This window comes from Erigeron canadensis, chromosome 5, assembly GCF_010389155.1.
Source record: "Erigeron canadensis isolate Cc75 chromosome 5, C_canadensis_v1, whole genome shotgun sequence".
Classification (NCBI taxonomy): Eukaryota; Viridiplantae; Streptophyta; class Magnoliopsida; order Asterales; family Asteraceae; genus Erigeron; species Erigeron canadensis.
The window spans coordinates 14,248,678-14,273,617 of record NC_057765.1 but is presented as its reverse complement, the minus strand read 5'-3'; the positions used below and the strand labels follow the sequence as shown (position 1 = coordinate 14,273,617).

The 24,940-nt window shown below is 36.5% G+C and overlaps 1 long non-coding RNA gene across 1 annotated transcript; it reads left to right on the top strand.

Moving 5' to 3' along the window:
• Window positions 1-16,365: 16,365 nt before the first annotated feature.
• On the top strand, window positions 16,366-17,879 carry LOC122602091. The gene is made up of 2 exons (XR_006324155.1): window positions 16,366-16,918; window positions 17,705-17,879. It is a non-coding gene; the product is annotated as an uncharacterized LOC122602091 (long non-coding RNA).
• Window positions 17,880-24,940: the final 7,061 nt, after the last annotated feature.

Here is a 24,940-nt window from a genome sequence, read left to right as displayed (position 1 = left end):
CTCCATACTTTCAGTCTTTCAAACTGAGCGAGTTCGTCTTGCATAGCTTTAACCCATTCTGGATCTCGAAGAGCTTCAAAAACAGTTTTGGGTTCAATGTTGCTAAGAGAAAGTGCAACAAGACACTCATTCACTGAAGTACGAGTAGTTACTCCAGCTTGTGGATCTCCAATAATTTGATCTGTAGGATGATCTTTTCGCATATGTGACCATTTGCGATCATGAAGAAGAGGATCTTGTTGATTGACATCAACATCATCATCATTAAAACCAGAGTTTTGTTGAGATATGGAATCATAGCTTGGTAGAACAGCTTCCTCGTAGGATGGATGATCGAAATCAAGAGGCACATATACATTTGGAGTATTTATCAGATTGGTAGTCTGAGTAAATTGGGTAGGTTGTTCCTGAACATTCACTGGAGAAGAATTATCAAGAGAGGATTGAGAAGAAGAATCATTAGAAGAGGATGAAGAACTACTACTTGAAGAAGTAGCACTTTGCTCAGAAGAACTTGATGATGATTCATGATGGTTGTCAGGAACTGGATCATTGTTAGAAACTGGTTCAACGATGACTTGAGGTTCTTCATCGTGAATCGGTTTAGAATTGTAGAATTCTTCAAAAAGAATATCTAACTTATCACTTGTTGGAGCTGGAAACTTCTTGAATTTAGATGCTAAAGTAGAAGTTCTTGATGAAGTACTTGAAGCACTTGGATCATTACTTGTTGGTAGCAAACTTTCTTGCTCAAAGATCATGCCTGACATCTCATCAAACCAAACATTCATTGTTTCTTGAATCGTATTTGTTCGGCGATTGTAGATTCGGTAGGCAATCGATGTCTTGGAATAACCAACAAAGTAACCTTCATCACCTTTCTTCTCGAACTTTCCAAGATTTTCCCAATCATTCAGAGTATAACAAACACACCCAAAGATATGAAAATAGTTGATGTTGGGTTTCCGTTTGTTAACAACCTCATAAGGAGTCTTCTCAAAACGCTGATTTGAGTGTGACAAGCAGTATCAACAGCTTCAGCCCACATATTGGAAGGTAACTTAGAATAAGCAAGCATGGTTCTTACAGCTTCCACAAGCGTTCGATTTCTCCTTTCAACGACACCATTTTTTTGTGGGCTACAAACCTCAGAGAATTGGTGAGTAATTCCTTTGGATTTACAAAATTCATCAAACACGGCATTTTTGAACTCAGTTTCGTTATCCGAACGGATGTAACGGACTGGAAGTTGAAGATTTACTTGAGTAGACATGATGAAATCGATCAAAGTTTGAGTTGTTTCATCTTTAGAGGCAAGAAACTTGACCCGAGTATATCTTGAATAATCATCAACAATAACCAAGATATATCTCTTCCCATTTCGGCTTTGTACTTTCATCAGCCCACAAAGATCCATGTGAATCAAATGAAGAGGTGCTAATGAATTAGGAGATTTCTTTGGTTTATGAGAAGCTCGTTTAATCTTCCCACCATCACAAGAAGGACACACATGCTCACTTTCATACTTATATTCTGGCAATCCTTCAACAAGATGCTTGTTGACCAAAGTATTGATGGTAGGAAAGTTTAGGTGAGAAAGCCTTCTATGCCACAACCAAGAATTCTTTGATGTAGCTTTCGAAATGAGACAAATATTATCAAGTGGTTGGTTATCATCAAGATTAACGGTAAAAAGGTTATCATCGCGGTCGCCATATAACATGTCAACTCCATCTAGAGTTTGAACTTTGCAAAGAGATTGTCGAAAAAGAACTTGAAGATTGTTGTCACAGAATTGTCCAACACTGAACAAGTTATGACTTAATCCTTCAACATAGTGAACTTTCTTAATGACAATTCCATTGCGTTCAATATCACCATAGCCTAAGATAGGAGCGAAATTGTTGTTACCAAATCGAACAGTTCCCATGAATCGTTCGATAAAGTTCTTGAGCAATGCTTTATTGCCAGTCATGTGTTTTTAACACCCGGAATCGAGTATCCAAACACAGATGGTTATTTCCTACAATCAAATAAAATTAACCGACTTTAGGTACCTACTTGAAGACGGGTCCTTTGTGGTTAGTTAAAACAGGCAGGGTATATAACTTAGGATACGCATACAAACATGCTTTAGTATCAACATAGGCATTAACAAGCACATTATCAACAAGCACATTTGGATTAAACCAACAAACATTAACACACGAATCAAAAGTAACATGTCTACCACCATTTAAATCATACAAACGATAATTAACATTGTTTACAACATCACAAGGCTTAGCCTTGGCACCATTAACATTGTTTTTCAAAGAGGATTTAAAAGATAAATTGTTTGACACATCAGAAACAAGCTTCTTCTTACTACCCGCTTTTCTCCTTTGCCTTTTCTTCCTTTTCTCAACTTTAGTGATCTTAGGTACTAAAGACTTAGCTACCCATTTAAACTCACTAATCAAGCTCTTTCCACCTGTTGGATTGACACTAAGAAGATTAGAACGAGAGTTTTGAAGAACTTTTATCTTTTTAGACTCTTTTGGAGGTGCGGAAACTTCTTGTTTCTTAGGTTTATCATGAGAAAACCAGCCATATCTATCCCTATACCTAGTTGCACCATTTGAAGCATCCCTAGTTAGCAAAACTGAGCTAGATTTTGATACTTTAGGTAATGAACTAGATTGAGAGTTAGATGAAGAAACATTTGAATTGATTTCCAGAAGCTTCACTTTGTTGTATTTGATTTTGGGAATGGTCTCAACTTGCTTGGTTTTGACATGGTTTTCCGGGGTAGGACACTTTGTTTTTAACTTATTGATTCTTGGTTTTTTGACAGTCTTTGGTTCAGTCTTGACAAGTTTTGGAATAACTCGTTTCTCTGAATAATATGAAGTTGGATCTTTGGTAAACTATTTTGGAGATTCATCTTTTGATTCAACTTTGATTTTGGTAGATTCAATCGTTTTCTCAGTTTCATAATCAAAAGCATATTCTCCCTCCATGAATTTATCAAAATCATCTTTTGTGAAAGGTTTAACCGGAGAGATTTTTGAAAAATCAGGAATCTTGGTATCCAACTTCACACTATGGGTAGTCTCAGGAATTAGAACAACTTGAACTAACACATCTTTGGTTTCACAAGAAATTAGAGTAGAAGTATCAACACCTATACTAGCACTAAGCTTAGGGTGAACAACTAACTTTTCAAGATAATCACAAGTGAAAAACCTGTAGTAGTACCATATCAAAACTAAACTATGTGCAAGTTCGTCATTCGATAAATCAGTTTGCACATAATCATCAGCTATAGCAGCAGCAGTTTGATATGAACACTCAAGAGAATCAGTCAAGGTCTAGGTGGAGGAATCAGTAGATGAAACACATGTAGTCTGAGTGGAATGGTCTACCTCAGCACTTAGATAAGTTTGACTAGAAACATTCACACAAACTTTCTTGGTGTTTACATCAATTAATTCATTCTTTGAACTTTGATTTTGAGACTTGAGATGATCAATGACTTGTTGAGAATTCACCTTTTGTTGTAAACCTTCTATTTGTTTTTCCAAAAATGTGGATGGAACATACATTTTAGTAGGTTTAGGTGAAATACCAATTGACTCTTGGTTTTGAAAATTTAATGCTATTTCTTCTAATTTGAAAATTGAAGATTCTTTAAAATTACATGAAACATTTATAGCATCATAGTTGACCAAAAATTTAGTTTGACGTATTTTCTCAACATCATCAGTCTCAAATTCGTCATCCAGTGGACGAATAAATTGTTGTACCATACCAAGGCGAAGAAATTTTTCATCATACAGAGGTTCAATTTGGTCTTTTGCCTTTTGTAATGGAGTGATATTCTCAAATCCCAACCCATGAAGAAGTTCCGATTTGTCAATTTTTGACTTGTTGAAATAGGCGGTAAAATCCAAAAGAGGGTTTTGTTTAACTTTATATAACTTCTCTTGATAGAAAAGTATATTCTTTTTTAATTCCTCAATTTGGTTTTTAAGATTTTCAATCTCAACACCTTTCAAAAAACAAGTATGATTTAAATCGAAAATCTTTCTTTCTAGTTCAACATTGTTTGGTTTGGATTTTTGAAGCTTTTTATTAAGAATATCAACATCCATTTGTCTAGCATTTGTTCGAAGCCACTCATTGGTCTTTTGAATTTCAAGATCTTGATTGGGTTTTTCAAGATCATGAATGGTCTTTTCAAGATTGTGACATTTATGTAATAACTTAGAATCAGGAGAGGCATTCAACTCACATTCTTTAACCAACATTTGATCTTTGTATGTTTGAAAATCTTGTTTAATAGTATCATAATCAAAAAGCAATTTTGAATATTCTTCAAAAAGTTTTGAAAATTCACTTTTAGAAAATGAAATACTATTTTTCAACTTCTTATTTTTGTTGGTTAAAGATGTGATATGAGTTGTCAAATTTGATAAAGCTAAATCAAACGACTCTTTATCTTTAACTATTGAAAAAGCAAAGTGTAGATTTACCTCATCATCAGTGCTTTCAGCCTCAAAAGCTTTGTTCTTGGCCAACCTTGCCATGAAGCACACATTTGCAGAGAGATCTTCATCTTCATCATCCGAGAGAAACAGCCATTTGTCATCTTCAACAAGCAATGCATGACCGGCTTCCACTTACTTTGCCAACAACATCTTTTGCTTGTAGTACTCATAGTTCCGCTTACGAGGTTGCTTGCAATCAATTGCAAAATGACCAGGATTTCCACAACTGTAGCACTTTTTATCAGAAGCTTTACCCTTCTCAACAACTTGTTTGTCATAACCTTCAACTTTCTTTTCAACATGCTTGGATCCACTTGATTCACCTTGACCATTATTCTTTGAATGATAGTGTTCTTTCTTGGGAAATGCACTTGTGGAAGAAGTGCGGAGATTGTTGTTTGTTGGCCTCGCTTTGTAGTACTTTTTCTTGAATTGCTTGGTAACTGCGGCAAGAGCTTGATATAATTCGTCAGAAACACCATCTCTTGGAGCCAACATATCATCTCCCTCCTCATCAGACGAAGAAACAACTACCATTTGCCTTTTAAGAGCTTCAGAAACCTTCTTTTCAACCATTAATGCTAAAGGATCAGAAGATACAACTTCTGGCATTTTGTTCGATGAAGCTTTGTTTAGGATTTGATGTTCATTGAGTTTGAAGGATTCATGAAGATTATGGATGAAGAACTTGGCCAGATTTTGATGATCTTCCCACTCAGGACCAAGAGCTTTGATGAATTTGATGTTTAACTCAATCTCTGATTTCTTGACATTGTTCTTCCTGAGTTCATTTATGACATTGCAGAATCTACAGTAGATAGCCTCTAAAGATTCATTTGGCAATTTGCTGAAGTTGTCAAACTCAGTCAACACATTTGTCAATCTAATTGTTGAAGTTAGGTCAGATCCTTCCATTTGTCTTGCCACCTCATCCCATATCTCCTTGGCTATATCATAAGAATCAACAGAACCATAGATTTCATCTGGTAGTGCTTTGTTTAAGCATGGTCTAGCTCTGTTATCTGCAGCTGTTCGATCTTTTTGTTCAGCATTCAAAAGATCAAGAGTGAGTATTGCACCAGTAGTGGGATGACGATGAACTGCAAGTCCATTAAGAATGGAATCTTTAAAAAGGTGACCATTTGGTTGACATTCCACATAATCCATGAATCTTTTCTTCCATAGTCCATAAGAACCACGGTAGAGAACTGGAGGTCTTGTGTCAGAACCAAATGCCAAAGCTTCACGCGAAGCCATTTGAAATAGATTTGATTTGGAACTTGAATTAGAATGAAAGTTGAAAATATTTGAAGTTGAAACGATCTTGAAGAAGATCGTCCTAGGATAAGATTGTTTGGAAGAAGATCGTCCTAGAAGAATGAAGTAAGATGAATTGAAACAGATTGTCTTAGGTTTTTTTTTTTAAAAAATGAGACGATTCAAGGAAGATCATCTTGAAGAACCTTGAATGAAATTGGATTAAGTATGGAATGAAAAGTGAAATTGAATGATGATTTTGTCTTTTGGAATTGGAAACTGAAACTGAAAGAAAGTGATTGAAAGTTGAAAATTGAAACTGAAAGAATTGGAAATGAAACGATCTTGTGGAAGATCGTCTTGGAATTTTGAAGAAGAAAATGAGACGGTCTTGTATAAGATCGTCTTGTAAGACTGAGAAATTTTCTAAGAATTTTAAGAAAATTTGGACAGAGTTTAGTTATGAATTGGCAGGAATGAAATTGAGCAAAACCAATCAAGAATGATCAGTTACTCAGGAAGTGTGTGATTCCCAATCACAACAACTTCAAAGTATGAACCAAACCACACCAACTTACAACAGACACTGAGACGATCTTGATCAAGATCGTCCTAGAGTCAAGTAACTGAGACGATCTTGGCAAGATCGTCTTAGTATCCTGCCAAAATTTTCAAAGTATAAAACTTTGAATTGACCAAAACCGATCCTTTCGGATTAGTTAGCCACAATCAATACTTCACACCACAACCACTTGCTAGAACGATCTTGTGAGGATCGTCCTACAAGCCACAACACAGAAAGTATGAATGAATGAAAATTCAAGCACTAAGACAAACTGCAGAGGATCGTCCTAGTGAGAATCGTTCTGATATCGTCTTCTTCATCAAATCAGTATGAACAAACTCCATTGATGACTTTTAAAGCTTCAATATCTTTGGATTTACTTGGAGTTAGAACCTGAAACCACTTGCAAAACGTTTGTAATTACGTCCGCAACAAATCCTTGAACAAAATTCAGCAAAAAAAAAAAAAACAGAATCAAATCCCGAAATTTGAGCGCCAAAAACTCAAAATTCAATTTCGAGTTCTAGATCGAATTGGAACTTGAAACTTGACAGGATTATGTTTAAAACTATCAGGAATCTAATGGTGAACAAAAAACGATGATTTTATGTGATTTTTCCGGTGAAAAATGATGAAACAGTGACGGTATGAAAAATGGTTTTTGATATGAAATGTGATGAAAATTGAGATCAAAATCAGTTATGGATCGATATCAAAGTGATTTTATGCTCTGATATCACATGTAATAACACGATTTCTGCTCTTGATTCGATCTCAACAATGGCGGTTCAAGTGTGTGTGTTCTTGGTGTGTTTAGTGTGTGTGATTTCTAGAGAGAGAGAGAGAGAGAAACGATCTGGATTAAGTTGTATGTAAAAATGGATCAATGGCTTATGATTTCTAAGGAGTTGAAAGTATTTTTAGTCTAAATCTACAATTAAGCTAATTGACACTCCTAGTCCCTCAACCTTAGAAATCATTTCACTATGTCTTAACAACAACAACGTCCACTTACTTAAATTACAATTTATCACTATTTTTGGATTTCTAACAGTTTCAAGTTGCTAGTCCAATTGATTGGAATGAGAAATCTATAGTGACAGTGTCTCTCAACAAGAACTTTGTAAAATGTGTCGTGTCGTATTGTGTGTCATATAGAGTCATAAAAACAAAATAAAAATCTGAAAAATCAGATAAGAAAAAGAAAATAATAATCATCAGTAACCACCAAACAGTAATACATCCCACCGATACTTCTTACATTTACTGGACCAAATAAATCCATGTGAAGTAACTCGAAAGGATTGGCGATAGAATTTACTTGTTTCGGTTTATGTGCAGACTTTTGCTGTTTACCTTTTAGACAAGGTACACATTTGTCTTCCATTCCAAACCGTTTCATGGGAACGCCGTCAACCAAACCATGTTTGACTATGTCATTCATCTTTCGGAAATTGATATGTCCCATTCTTCTATGCCATAGTAACGATTCAGATTCGTTTGCTTTTGATAACAAGCAAACATACTCCTCTGGATTATCAACACCTAACACAAGGCCATAGATGTCTCTCTTCCTAGGAGCTTTCAGCAGGATCCAGTCTTCAGGAATAACATATCTTGGTTTCAATATAAGTGCTTCTTTCTCATTAAAATGGACAGTATTACCCTTGTCACAAATCTGAGAAACACTTAATAAATTATGTGATAACTGTTCCACATAATTGACTTTCTCTAGCGTAATCTTCCCATTGACAACATCACCTTGGCCCGAAATGTTGCCGCCCTTGGGACTTGCGAAACTAACGTACGAACCATTTACATCTTCATAATTGGACAAAACGTTATTGTCCCCTGTCATGTGCCGAGAGCATCCACTATCAACATACCAAAGACTAATAGGCTTCCTTGGTTCTCCCTACACACCAGACAATAAGATGGTTAGTTTCTAAAGGGAACCCCAACCTTTTGAGGTTTAGGTTTGCCGAATTCATCTCTAATGATTAATTCGGTCCAATATCCATCGCTCTTTAATGGAGCCTTGGATGAAAATGGTGTCACCGACTGTTTCTTAGGTGAGGTGAAACGAGTCTTAGGAGGTGAATTCCTTGGTGAGAGAGTACTAAATCTAGGTTGGCTCCCTAATCGATCATAGAATTTAGACGAACTATTAATTCTAACAGTAGGAGATCGATTTTGTTGAGCCATCTTCCTAGGTGAATTACTCCTTTGTGGTGTACGAGAACGACTCGGACTTCCACTACTAAAAATAGTATTCTGTGAAGGTCCATGTCATTTTGGAGTCTTAGACCTATTAACACTTTTCCTTTGATTTGTAACAATAGACTCTCCATATGAAACATTTCTAAGTAACTTAACATAATTTTGTGCATTTTTATTATCAGGATGTCTCTTTGCATACTCCTCATAATAATCCTTTTTATATGCACTCATAAACTTTGGTGAAGCTACTTGTTCAACTAGTTTACCCTTCCCTTTAGTATTAGGAATATCATTAACATCCCTTGACTTGACTTGACTGTCATTCTTAGAATTCTTGACCTTCCTATTTGGACATTCAATAGCTATATGGCCTTTCTCACGACAAGTATAGCATTTCTTTACTTGTTGTTTTCTAGATTGACCATTCTCTATATCAGGGATTGGTATACCATACTTCTTCATTTCATTTATGGTATCAAGCGTCTGTATTGCTTCTTCCATATTTGTTATTGGTTTAAAAGGAGCATAATGTCTATCCTTATATGGAATTTGTTCGGCTAACCATTCTTCTTTATTTTCTACACACCAAACTTTATCAATTATTGTTTTAGGTTCAATCCTATTTATAGATACTTCTTTATTATAAAAAACTGTATCACAGTCTTTCAAAGTATAGTATACTACTTCATCTGGATTAAAAACGAATTTAGTTTGTTGGTGATCTTGTAGAAGTAAATCGGAATCTTTAGACTCATTACCTTCCTTTTCACGGATAACATTTTCATCAATTAAAGTAGTTGAATTTTCTTTTAGTTTCAATATTTCTTGTTTTAAATCTGACACCATTCTACATACATCAATTATAGAAGATAAAGAACATGATACCTTCTGATCTGCAGCCTTGCAGTCTGCCATGTATGCAACGAAGTCTTCAGTTGTCATACCTTCAGGTATCTTAAAGTTCTTCATCTGTTCTTCAATGCTCTGCATGTCATCAACAGGATTTGATGACTCTTTCTTTTCTTCAAATGCTTTTACTGCAGTCATTTGTTCACTTTCAGATCTTACTGTCTCAGCAACATTACACATATTCTTCACTTGAGTACACAGCATAATCAATCGTTGCGGCTACCTCATCATATAATTCTACCATATAGGCATGATTCGAGGTATCATCCGATTGTGTATCCCATTGATAAGTACCATCTAGATTTTGAACAACAACAGCCTTTGACTCCGAAAATGGTGACAAAACTGGCTGCTGTGGAGTAACAGGATATGTAATCATCGCTTGCGTCTTATGATTATTTGGTGTAACACCGCCTTGATTATAATTTTGATGACCAGCAACAGTATTATCAAATCCTCTTAGACCTTCCTTCTGCAGAACTCCTACTCATTGTCATAGAATGGAAAGATTGTGCATTGCTCTTAACATTTGAATTGGTATTGTCATAAGCAACATATCCGGTAATACCATCAGCATCTACTATTGGTGTAGCTTCTGCACCACTTAGAAATGCATTATTTCCTGAGCTGGAACTTGCTAAATGAACAGGCTTAGCATGATATAAGGATGGATCTTGTGTAAAATCTGAGTGAGTGTCCTTAATCCTTCTCTTCTTATCTCTGTTCTTTAGCTTGGAGACTACCTTCTTAAAATCTTATGTACTGTATTCCTGATCATCTTGAAGTTGATGAACATAATCAGTCCAAGTTTTAGGCAGTGAATCCAGAAACTTATCAACTAGCTCAGTTTGAGGATAAACAACTTCAAAGTATGACAATTCAGTGGTTAGATGACTGAATCGAATAATAATCTCATCAAGAGATTCCCCTTTCAGTCCATTAAAGGCTTCATATTGGCACTTGAGAAGCTTGATACGGTTCTTCTTCAAAGTTACATCGCCCTCACAATATCTTTCAAGAGCATCCCATAAATCCTTTGAAGTAGTGTATTTTTTAAATAGATGTACACTATCTTGAGGCAATGCCATAGTTACAGTTGACAAAGCCTTCCCTTCAACAGCGTCTCTTTTACGTTCTTCAATAGGCATATCAGCATAAGTATACCTACTGATTACTCCGTTCTTCTCATATGAAGGCCAATCCAAACCTTGAGTTATTACTAGCCACATTTCCATGTCAGTGAGACGAATGTAGTCTTCAAAACGTCTCTCCCACATCCAATAATTCTCCATACGGAAAAGCTTTGGAGGTGTATTACCCCGACCAACCTCATGATCATGCATGATTATCTGGCTGATAAGTAAGGCATTAGGTGAGTTTGCGGCAGTTGGTAAAGTAGTCATTTCGAATCTTTTGAAAAACAAATTAAACGAAATAACACTAAGTTCGTGTGAGACGAAGTACACGTGGCACGAAGCACGAAGTAAAACACGAACCACACTACACACGAAGTGAAACACGAACCACACTACACACGAAGTGAAACACGAAGTACACACGTCACGACCTAAGTCACGAAGGGTAGTTTGTGTTGATGTGGTACGAAGAGCGGTTCGTGCAGACGTGGCACGAAGTAAACACGAAGTTACTGGATGACGTAAGCACGAACACGAAGTATACCTCGTGCTGACGTAAGCACGAAGTAACACACGAAGGAGAGCACGAAGAAGCGAATTAACACGAATTCCGAACGAAATTGCAATCAATAGCCAATCAAACGATCTTAAGCCTTTTGGTAATCAACCTGGCTCTGATACCACTTGTAAGGTGCCCTATTGTTGCGTAGATCGTAATAAGACGTGATTCGTTATGTCAAGAGTGTGGAATCCTCTTGAGATAACTAGATTACGATTGCCTTTCGTTGATTAATGAGCAATTAACCAACCCAAGGAGATGCACAAGGCTTGTGGTTCGTGTAAGAGATCACACGAAGGAACAAATAACCTTAGATCGTTAATTCGTGAATAACTCTCAAGAATTTGTCAATTATCCAAAACGATTAACCTAATTCCGTAGATTAGGTCTTGTATTTATACTAATTGATATTGGGTTCGTGTGGGCTTAGGCCTTAATTGCGTAATTAGGCCCGAACAATAACTAATCGTTCTACCTCGTGCTGACGTCAGCACGAGGTCCATCCTTCATACTGATGACGTCAGCACGAGGGACGACCTTTAGTTCTTTGTTTGACTTTGTTTGACTTGTACATAACATCCAATCACCGTTTAAGTGTTCTACGACACTTATAAACCTTGATTCTATGTTCTTGTACCTGCAAAACAATATATAACACACAAACACAATACAAAATATAAACAGATATAATATTAAAGTTCAAACGTAATCATTAAATATCAACACAAGTTCTTATTTAAATGATTACAAACAAGTTCCTCAAAACTTAAACGATAATCAAATCAATGTTGCGATTGTAACACTGAATCTGCATCTATAGATAGACATAAGTAATTATGTTAACCAAGCTATATATTGATATCACAAATGCTAATTCGCACTAAAATCGGTTACACAACAAATGATGAATAAGGATAACATAACTCAATATGGCTTTTCAATATGATAACCTAATATATCAAGTGAAACCACAAATGAATCCAAGTTTCCGAAAATGTAACAACTTATAACTACGCATGTAATGAAAGTGACCTTTTACACCATCGATCTCTACAACCAAAACGATGCGAGTGTTACCAATATACTTGGATCCCACAATTGATAGCAACATAATGAAAATGGCATTTCTAAGTGATGGCTTAAGATAGGAACTTACGTATATTAGTCCTATCGTAGGGATAGTCTTGGCTTGAAATATGATGGAGGAACATAATGGATATATGGTCAAGAAAGCTATTGATGGGAAGTACCCATTTTGGATAAGAAAATATAATATGCGGGGTGAAAAGCCCCCTTTCAAGGTGAGTCATAGCCCCCTTTCAAACTCTTTTATATGTTTTACTTTCGCGGTGAAAAGCATGATAAATAAAATTGTTTTCTTTTATGAAATGATATTTTGAAAGGATGTTTATGATAAGGAATATATGTTGTATGTTCAATGTGATCTATGTTATATGATGAGCTTGAGTACTGTCAAAGTCTAGTCCCCGCTACACTACCATTAACTCATTGAGGCCTGTAGTTAGAGAGTTGCGCAACTAGGATTCGTCCCCTCACTCACATCAGCGGCGACAGGTTGTTTGGCCGCCTACATGGCCGCCTTCAACGGTGTCGGTCGTGGGGTGCTCTAATCTAATTATTTAGTCGTCTCCATGGCATGACTCCTTTATTATTAATTATTGCACATGATTGACAGCATGTGCCTTTATATCATAATCTATCGGGGCAAGTTATTATTATCATGATTTGGACGTGAAAGGGTGTTAGTAGTGGCTCAAGCACAAACTCATCTTATTATGCCTTTGGCTAAATCATATTGATATTGTATATGGATGGATATTATGCTTTGAACCTATGGTTTGGGTATTGGACCCTATATGGAATCTTGAAAGTTATTGAAATTGGTTATATTGAAATATTGATAACCGAATAATTTTAGTATGATATATGATTAATCGTTGGATACATTTTACTCTCAAGATGATTTGTTAAATGAGAACTTTACAATTACCATGGATTTTTCCAAGTCTTGAAATGACATTATGGTATTTGGAAAACTTGATATTTGGAGATGAAAATTTTTTCGTACATATGGTTTGGGTATGTTAATATCTAATATTATGTTTCTAAGTGTTTAAAATGGTTATGCAACAAGATTTACTTAAAAACCTATGTGCTAACCAACTACGTTTTCGTAGTTTACACTTTTTCTTCATGTTTTTCAGGAATTAGCATAAGCTTTGAGGAATTATATGCATCATGATTGTTTGCATTGCACTTTGGAGTCTAAGATCAAACCTTGTGATGGGCAATAGAATCCGTCTTGATCATTGTAGTATACTATTTTATGTGCTTTTTATTTGTTTCGTGAACTTAGTATCCAAGTATGGTGGACTCATTTGTACTTGGATATTGGTTCACATGCTTGTACATTTGTAAACTCTTTTTGTCAAATAAAGCTATGGTGAATGTTATTTATAATCCTTTGTTTTGAATACTCGACTTTCTGTATATCTCATTGTTCCACCTTAGTTGGGGTGTTACAACCTCCTGCTGCTGACCCAAAACAGCAGCAGCGAGTACCAAAGGGTTAACCCATTAAGGTTAAGAAGTTCTCACTGACCAAGGACAGTAGAAACCCAGCTAGCCCATCAGTAGTCTCCTCAATCTTCTGTAGGCGAGGTTGGTGAAGATCAAGGGCCACCCCAACCCATTAGAGTTGAGTCAACCCCACAAATACTTCCCTCTTCTTCTTCTCAACCCTCTGAGTCGTTGTCAGCAGCCATATCACAGGTGATGCTAGAGACAACAAAGTCTACAGCCAATGATGCTTTAGTGACACAACACACTGAAGCTGAGGCACCCGGTTCCCCTACCCCTTTAAATTTCTCAATGGAGGAAAGGATGGGTATTGAAAGTGAAGGTGCTGAGGTTGTCGCATAAAAAAGCTTGGTGGAAAGTGTTGGTATTGATGTTGGTGTTGTTGATGAGGAGAGTGACCTGGAGTTAGGTGATTTTATGGCTGATGAATTCCAGCTGGATTCCTCCAACTAGGCTGATGAACTTGAAGCGACTAATATGGAGGTCGATGCTGGAGAAGAGGCTGCTGCTGGTGATGAAAATGCAGCAGCCATCAGTGAAAATATTGAAGAAACAACTCCTGATATTAATGCAACATCAAATGTTGAAGAACCTGAGGTGCTGACTCTTCTTACAAGACCTCAAACTCCACCCACGCAACCAGTGAACACTATGCTTTCCCTTAGCATGCCCTGTTCCTTCCTAAGTGTTCCTGGCTGCTCATCTGCTGCCATGCCTATCGAACCTCAAACTGCCAAAGAGCTGGGTATCTCTTACGCCACTCACTCTTCTGATAGGCTGGCCAGGGTGGAAAACCAACTAAATGATCTCACCAAGGCTGCCACACTTGTTGTTCAAATCAAAAATCATGAAAATGACAGCTTGGTGAAGATATTAGAAAGCTGGTATAAAAAGTAGAATGACAACACTGCCAGCATCGAGACACTTAAAGAAAAATCAGTTTCGATGGTTGCTGATCATGATAAGCTGCGCACTTACACTAATGTCATCAAAAGAGATCAGCAGGCCATCCGAGGTTTCACTCGATCACTGTGCAAAATTGGAAACAGTATTCGCTACTCAGCGAAGAAAGTAGCCACCAGCATTGACTCTGCTGCTGCTGAAGTCAAGAAGGTTGCTGACCTGGTTTCTCCTCTCATCTCCCAGGTTGAAAGCAACACCAAGGCCATAAATGCCTTGGAAACTCAATTGGCCAGTATTCCTCCTCGTTAAGCATCATTCAGTGAGGAAGATAGTAAGCGCCAAGAGAAGTTAGCACAAGAGGTTGGGGAAATTAAGCATATGCTGTCCCAACTTCTTCAGCAACAGGCAACTCCAACAGCAACAATGGAGGTTGAAAGTAGATGTTGCCATCCTGAACCTTGTCACTGAGGCAGTTAACAAAGCCTTAGCTGACAAGGTACTTGAAGAAAAAGAAGATAACACTGCTGCAGCCACTAAAATACAAAACAATGAACTGGCAATAGTTGGGACCAGTTCAAGGGTTCTCTCTTTCATACTCGATTTGGTAAAAAAGACAAAGGCTCATGTTTGCAAGTACTTCAAGCCAATGGAACGCCGACAACCACCATTGAGTCACTATCAGTGTAAGGTTGTGTTGCCCTAATTCTCCTCTATAAAGGCAACACAACCGCAAAATAGAAAGCATGTTAGTCGCCTTTAAAAAGTGTGTGCCACTTTTCTTGTAATTGTATAAGTTTGTAGTGTGTCTAGACTTAGTAATTACCTTGTTCATTTGTATTCTTGTAAGTCAAGTTTGTAATATCGACCAAATATTCATCGTTTAATCAATGGTACATATGATTATACTTGCCTATATGTGTTACATTTTAACTTGTTATTGTTCTTGTTGATTACCTTCTTATTTATTTTTTTGTCTAGCTTAATTATAATACAAGTTGTGCAATATGTGGACTGTCAAAGATCAATTATTATAATTGCTTATATGAAACACTTTGTGTTTAAGTTATAATACAAGACTAAACTAGCTAAATAAATAGGTGATAATAAAGATTGACAATAAAAGAATGGATAATATTATTTTTGAGAAAACTAGATATTTATGTTATTATTTGTAATATCATAATAGCTATGCAGTTGATCCATACTAAGTATAATGGTTGGTAGCCTAGAAAATTCCAACATAAAATGACATTTAATTTTAGCATGCTTTATGAAAATTTCAAATGATATATAAATAGATCCAAGTAAGAAAATTTCATTAACTTAAACTTTAGTAGATCTTCTAATTCAACTACTACTTCGCATATTTATAATATTAATATATTATTTATTAACTATATGCTCTTAGTTACAATACTAAAATTTATCATCATAGTTAATTTTATATTACGTAAAATATATCTATATATATATAATATTAGATACATACCTAAATATTTCACCACTTAGCCAGTCATAATATTTTAGCTAGTGTCGGCATACAATGGTTCAGTACTAACTATCTTAAACTTTGTCTTTCTCCTTTTATGATTAAAAAGAAACATTACATATATTATTTAATATAAAGTATTCTAGACAAAGAAAAAGTTGACAAAATGAATGTAGTTGGTTTACTAAATGCATTCTGTATTAATTATGTGGCCTAACTTTCATTATGATGATTAATAAACTTCATCCGTGATCCACTATGAAGCCACAATCATTGAATTTGTGATATAAATAACATACAAACTTTGAACAATCTTAACACACATAAACACATACAAATTCACACACAACAAGTAAAATCCAGTTCATAATCATTGATAAGCCATAAGTGATTTTGTGAAGAAAAATACCAAAACAACTCAAATTCCATTTTTCATTACAACAGCCTAGACAAAAAAAAACGATTCCCGGAGATAGAACCGTCGGATCAATATGGTTTTTTGATAGTCGTTTCCTAACAAATAGACCAACATTTTCAACCGATGAATTTATCCAAAGTTGTCTAAAAGTGGAATTACAAGGCTGGAATAGAAGGCTGGGAATTTCAGTGAATCTTGATTAAATCATCTTTGATCATACCTTTTGATTAAGCGCACTTATAAGGTTGGATTAAACCTGAACGTTGAATCACGTGTGAATTTATTAATGCGTGTACCGGTACTACTACTTGAATTTGCTATACTTTAAGGTGAATTTCCATATTGCCCTTTTCAGTTATTTATACACTTATTTGGGGACTAAGATACATGCATAAAAACTACTTGTTATACTTATATGTATATTTGCAAAGTCATATTATATGTAATTTACTTATATGTATATTTACAAAATTATATATTATATTATATATTTTGTAACTACACTTTGTTTTACCGTTGGGGTAAAATACAAACTCTTTACTTTTTTGATGAACACAATAATACTAGAAATGTATACATGGTTGATTCTAAGTTACTCTGTTCACCCAAAGTCCTCTCTATCATGAACGATTAATTAAGGAAATATAAACGTGGGTATATTGAATAGTACTATTGGGGTAGGCACCCCCATCCGGGTTAGTCATGCCAACCAAATAAACGGATGCATATATATCTAGAAAACTTAGGGTACCCTGAACAAGGTACCTACTTAGAGGCAAACAAACACACACTTGTCTAGTATCGGTTCATGAGCTTAGAACTTGATGTATACAGGATCTACTCTTACATTATATTTGATATATTGCGTTTGATCAAATGGCTATACGACATTGTGGAAAGACAATGGTCGCACTTGGAAATCTTGTGGTTCATACTCCATAGTTTTATATAAAAAAAATATGATACTCCTTACTTTATATTGTATCATAACCACCTGACATTGCGGTAAGGCAATGGTCACTCTAAAGTCTGATATTTTGAGCATCTATATTTTCAAAATAAAACTTATGGAACTCATCAACTTTATGTTAATATATTTTAGCATGTATTCTCAGGTAACTAAAACACACTCTATGTGCATGGGACCTCTTGCTGCTGCATATACATGATGGATTATGCCTACCTGTAGATGCATATTTGTGTGACAATAGCAACATAAATTTGATTATCATTTATGTTTTGGGAACTATGTTTGTAATCATATAAATAAGAACTCTTGTTGGTATTTAATGATTACGTTTGAACTTCAATATTATATATGTTTATGTTTTATATTGTGTTTGTGTGTTATATATTCTTTTGCAGGTACAAGAACATAGAACAAAGGTTTATAAGTGTTGTAGAATACTTAAAAGATGGTTGGATGTTATGTACAGGTCAAACAAAGTCAAACGAGAACCAAAGGGATAAACCTCGTGCTGACATCATCAGCACGAGGCAGATCGGTTGGTTGATTAATCGGGTTTAATTACTTCGATTAAGGCCTAAGCCCACACGAACCAATACCCTACTAGTATAAATACACACCTAATCTACAAAATTAGGTAAACGTTTGGTTAATGAACGTTTTACAAATTACGAATTTAAGTCGAATTGTTGTTCGTGTGCTCTTCTACACGAATCACTACTTCATGCAACACCTTAGGTTGGTTAATTACTTGTTAATCGACAAAAGGCAATAGCAATCTAGGTATCTCAAGAGGATTCCACACTCTTGACATAACGAATCACGTCTTACTACGATCCACGCAACCATAGGAACTTACAAGTGGTATCAGAGCCCTAAGGTTGATTACTAGAAAGTGTAAGATCGTTTGATTTGCTATTGATTGCAAAATCAATTTGAAATTCGTGATTATCTTTAAGTTCGTGTTTTACTTCACGTGACCTTGTGCTTTCGTCAGCACGAGGTGATCTTCGTGTTCGTGCTTACGTCACCCAACAGACTTCGTGTCCACTTCGTGCCACTTTAGTGCGAATTGCTTTTCGTGCTTTAGATCATGACAAGTGTCCTTCGTGTGCCACTTCGTGTAATGTGCTCCTGGTGTGACTTCATGCCACACGACCTACTTGTTATTTCGTGTGATTTGTTCATAAAAGACTCGAAATGACTACCATACCAGCTGCTGCGAATTCTCCAAATGCCCTACTCATCAGCCAGATGATCATGCACGGTCATGAGGTTGGTCATAGAAATACACCTCCAAAGCTTTTCCGTATGGAAAACTATTGGATGTGGAAAAGACGTTTTGAAGATTACATTCGTCTTAATGACATGGACATGTAGCTAGTGATAACTCAAGGTTTTGATTGGCCTACTTATGAGAAGAATGGAGTAATCGGTAGATATACTTATACCGATATGCCAATTGAAGAAAGGAAGAGATACGCTATTGAGGGAAAGACATTGTCCACTCTTACTATGGCCTTACCTCAGGAAAGTGTGCATCTGTTTAAGAAGCACACTATTTCAAAGGACTTATGGGACGCCCTCGAAAGATATTGTGAGGGTGATGCAACTTTGAAGAAAAATCATACCAAACTTATGAAGCGCCAATATGAAGCCTTCAATGGATTGAAAGGAGAATCTCTTGATAAGATTATTACTCGATTCTATCCTCATACTGAGTTAGTTGATAAGTTTTTGGACTCACTACCTAAAACATGGACTGATTATGTTCATCATCTACAAGATGATAAGGAATAGTTCGTGGGATTTTGAAATGGTAGTATCCAAACTTAAGAACAGAGATATGAAGAGATAAATTAAGGATACTCACTAAGATTTTTCTCAAGATCCGTCTCTATATTATGCCAATTCTGTTCACTTGGCAAGCACTAGCTCAGGGAATAATGCATTTCTAAGTAGTGCTGAAGCTACACCAATAGTAGATGCAGAACATTTCGCTGGATGTGTTGCTTATGACAATACAAATTCGAATGTCAAGAGCAATGCACAATCTTTCCATTCTATGCCAATGAGTATGAGTTCTGCAGAAGGTAGAACGAGTGTTTAATCAGCTTTTGTACTGCTCATGAATCATTTATTGGAGGAAAGGAACTGATCCTGCATTGATCGATGAGGACTACAATCAAATAGATCCTGATGATTTAGAAGAAATGGATCTACAGTGGCAGCTAGCTATGATTACCAATAAGGTCAGAAGATTCACCCAGAGAACTAGAAGACCTATAGGTAATGGCACGAAAGGCTTTGACAAATCCAAGGTGAAATGTTACAATTGCGATGGATTTGGTCACTTTGCAAGAGAGTGTCAACGACCTAAAAGGATAGATAATACCGTTGATGGTCATCAAAATTACAATCAAGGCGGTATTACTCCTCCAAATAATAATAAGACCCAAGCAATTATTACATATCCTGCTACTCCACAACAGCCAGGTTCTTCACCATTCATGGAGTCCAGGGCCGTTGTTGTCCAAAATCTAGATGGTACTTATGAATGGGATACACAATCAGAAGTGTAAAGTCCCTCACTTAATGGTTTAACTCACAAGTGTAGAATACAACAAGTCAAGTAAGCACTAGATAGGTCTAGTATGAATGCGACAAGTCAAGTAAGCACTAGATTGGACTAGTATTACAATAAATATAAATGCAAGAGTATATATATATAGTGAAGTGAATACAAGGTTGTTGCGTGGTGAGACAAAATGTAGTTTTTCAAGTGTATTTTATTTATTGATGTTAAATAAAATACAAGGTTGTTGCGAAACAAGATATTACAAAGTAAGTATCTAAACAACCTATGAATTACAAGTGATCTAATATTGCTAAATAAACTCCTTGATCGAAATACTTAAAATTGTGAAGTATAAATGTTTAGATCGAGAGTATTTGAGCAACAGCACCAAATTGCAAAAGTGTAATTTGGATGAGGGAAGTGACTTGGTATTTATAGGAAAAAAGAACAAATATAATATTCTTTTTGCCGTACAAATATGGTTATATGCATTTAAGGAAATTACTTTAATTCCTTAATGCATTGATTAAAGTACAAGAATAAAGTCACTTAATAGTGACTTGTCTTCTAATTAACCAACCACCTTTACATGCGTGTAAAGCTTTTAACAAAGGACAAATGGATTGTCCGGGTAAAAGCATGTAAAGGTATAAAGTCAATTCCACGTAATCAGTGTTCAGACTTGTAAGGTCTAGAACACTGTCAAGGACTCCAGTCAGGAGATCTGGTAAGTCTGCCAGTGAGCTCCGCTATTTGTCAGACTTCTTTCTGCAGACTTCAATCTTCGACTTCAGTGGAAAGATCTTGATTGTAGTGAAGTCCAGTGAACAGATCTGGTGGAATCCAGATTCCTATACAAGTAAGTTGTTCACTGATCTTCACATAATTTCTGGACAAATCTTTAGAAGGCTCCAGTAGTCATGTCTGGAGCGAGTCCAGTAAATCTGGACCTAACAAATTCCCCTTATTTGTTTAGAAATTATGCAAGGATTTTCAAGCTTTTATCTATACAAGTTTGTGCTTGAAAAATTCTTGAAAATTTGACAAAGTCTAATTTGAATTACTGGAGAGCTTCTTTATAGATCATCAGTGTTTCCAGTTTATACAATTTAATTTCTAGACTTAATCTGGATAAGTACATGTAAAAAAATAAGAATTGGAACTTCTATTTACACACATGAACTGATGGAAAGTTACAATTTTATCAACATAAAAATAAATACAAGTACAATATCAGATTCAGGCCCTTCTCTTTTCAGCATGCCCAGATGGCTCTTCTGTGGCCTTCCTCTTTGAACCTAGAGATGATGATGAACTTAGTGTAGTCCTTAAGCCAGCTCCGTCTCCATCAGTTCCTTCCTCATCCATTCCTTGCCAATCCTCTTCATAAAACATCTTTACCTTTGTAGGAAAGGCCAATCTCTCTAAGTTCTGACCATCTAAATGCCTTGATTGACGTATCTTTTCTTTCATCAGTAAAGTTCCCTTATCTGAAGAGTTTGACATGGAACTTTGAGAAATTATCATGATTTTCTGCTAGATGGATCTCAGCACCCAGTATTGGTCGGACATCAGCTCTGAATTTTGACAAATGCTCGTACTTTTCTTTTGTCTGAGCCTTCTTTACCATATCAACTTCCCTGGACACCTTTCTTTGCTTAGTAGCTTGTTGAAATTTTGCTTTGTTAATTCTTTCTTAAGTGTTCAAGGGAATGAAGGTGCTAAGATCTGCATCTCTGGCAGCTTTTGATTTTCTGGCTGGTGCCTTGGGCAAACCTTTGATCTTCTTTCTATATTCATTCTCCAGAGTAGTAGCATTACTCCTTGATTCTGGAGATCTTTCAATTCTTCTTTTCTCTGGGCAATGAGATCCAGTATGCTTACACCATAAATTTCAGAATCATAAACTTATTCATCTTGAGCATACATGGATCGAATATAGACATCATCCAAGGCATCCAGACATTTCTTAAGCTTGGGATCATCCTTCATCTTTTTAAAAACTTCAATTTGAACGCCCAACCTGCCAGCGTTATAAGAATCTAGAGTCCCATGCCCGGCCATATCTAACTTGTGAGCAATTAAGTCATCCTTTATATTTTTCTTGAAAATTTCAATCATGATGCACTCTTGCTCCAGTCTTTTTGCCTTGGCCTCATCAGCAGATACATATTCTTCTTCTGCTTCTCCTGTTACTTCACCAGACACCACATGCTTTCTCTTGATCTTTTTCATTGTGGTTGGGATGTCTCGAAATTCTTGGATGTACTCCCATGTAACAAAATGCTTGTAGTGCTGGAATGAAAAAAAATCTGCTTTGTTCTAGTTCATTCTCTTTCCCTCCTTCAGTCCACTCTTGACGAATAGGTAAATCCCCGCTAACTTACAAAGAAAACTACCTGAAAGGGCCTTAAATGTGAGGCTGTTATTCTTTAGCTACCCGTTATTGGTGTTTTCAACTAGTCAATCAATGCACTTCTCAACGTCAATGGATATCGGTAGTTATCCGGTCGTACCTAAACAATAAGATTCCTGAGGAAAATGCACCTAAGATCAAATATTTCGAGCCGGCTTCCGTCGAAAATTCAGACTTTCTTTTACAAACATTGGCTCACCGCATCAGTACCAACAGCCTCTTCTTCAACCTGACCACTGGCGTCAGTAACAGTGACATTTGTTCCAACAATCTTCTTCCACATTTCAACTTTCTTTTGAAGATCACCAGCACTTTCTTTTCCAGAACTTTCCCCCTTGGAAGCATCTCCAGACTGAAGATGATTCCACACCTGGTCCAACTTATGTCTGTCAGAAGAATCAAAGGTTCTACTAGACACTGGAGCAATATTGTTCACGGTTTTCCTCAACTGCATCACTTCCTTTTTGATAATCTCAAGGTCCTGGGGAAAGTGGCGAGGTAACTGGTTGTCAATCATCTTCATTACTTCAGGCAGCAACCCATCACGAAGATTTATGAGGAGTGTTTCAAAAACTTTTTCAGTTATTTCCTTCAACATATCCCCCCTAAATATTCTAACAACTTCATCACTGAGGGTGCTGACAACAGAGTTCTTCTCAAGAGTTGGCCTGCTTTCCAGAGAGCTTATTCTGGTGGTCAAATTCTAAACCTCACCAGTCAGAGTCGCCAAAGGTTGAAAACCTTCGACTTTGATGGCAGTTTGAACAGATGTCACCATATCCTCCTTTAATCCCTAGACTGCAACTTGTATAAATTCAGTGTTTTTATTTGTTGCCACAACAAGTTCATATAGCTTCTCAAAGACCATCTTCTCATTACCAGCAAACATGTTCATTTCTGACTTAAGATTATTGTAAATTAGAGATTTAAAATCAGAAATAACTTGAGAAGAAGACTGGAGTGATCTCTCCAGGTCCGCCACCATATTAAAAAGGCCTTGGATCTCGGTTGAAGAAGAAGAGGAAAGACCACTGGAAGTATTGGTGATTCTGGTGATAAAAGATACTGGCAACACCCTTGTGATATTTTCAGCTGATTGGGTGACTACCAGTGGTTCAGAAGTTTGAAGTGGTTGACTCTCTGGTGCAGAAGGTGATTCAGAAATTGTTGGTGTTGTTGTATTTTCTGGAGGTGGAGGAGGCATTTCTGAAAGAATTGACTAGGAGACAGAATGGATAGTGCGATTAACTTCTTCTTCTCCCAGAAAACTCATGTTTACATCAAAAAATCATTGTCTTCAGACAGTGGAGAAGCAACCATATCCCAATCTGGGCCGGTTCCACCTGCTTGGTCCTCTACTTGTACATTTTCAACCAATCTATTCAAGTCAATCTCAGCACCTTTCTCCAGATTCTCTTTTTCAACCTGCTCAGCTTGTTCCCCCTCAACTCCTTCAACAATTAACGACCCATCAGCAGTCATGATGTCCCCACTTCCAAAAGTTGAGACTGGTATAATTAGAGGTGAGCCTGACCCTCTTTCTTCTTCACCACTTCTTTCTACAAGGACTCTGGAAGTGGTTGCTTGTGGAATTTGCTGATCAATATCTTCAGAATCCTGTTGAGAAGAGTCTGGAAGAGATGAGACCAAAACTCTATCTCTCCTAAGACGACGAGTTTTATTCCTTGGTCTAGTGGGATTAGGGGCTACTTGAGTAATGGGTAGCACCCTTTCAGCAGCAACAACTTCAACGGATTCTTCATTGTTTTGAGGCTCACCTGCAGCCTCTTCATCTGGTGATGATGCATTGGCTTCTTCTTCTTGTATTCTGAATTGGTACATCATCATCGATGGAATGTCAACCTCAGTAGGAGATGAGGTCAATTGATTGAGATTCCTCAGATATTCACATAATGAAAAATGAGTTGTATTTACAGTATACTCATTTTTCAAAGCCCTTCTGAATATAATAGACAAAAATCGAATAAAGGGAATGAAGGCTTTCCTGCTCTTAACCTTCAACCTGTGCACCAAATCATTAAAGAATATCTGGGCAAAATCCACCCTATACCCATGCTAAAAACAATAGGCAATATGGAGCTGCGTTTGATTTATCTGTTCTAAGCCTCCAGAATTGCCACCCAAGCATTCAACAAGATGTGTGAAGAAGTATCTCCAAGAATCAGTAAGCCTGCTCATATAAATAGTGCCCTTCCTGAGCAGCTGACAATTCTCATCTACAATTTTAGTGTGCCCCATCTACCTGCACACTTCCCTGGTATTGATGCCAGAAGGAATTTCAATAGGCATCTCATTCTCATCAAAATAGTTCATTCTCAGGGAATCTCTGAGAGAATCAACAGTAATAGTGAACTTCTTAGTGCCTTGTT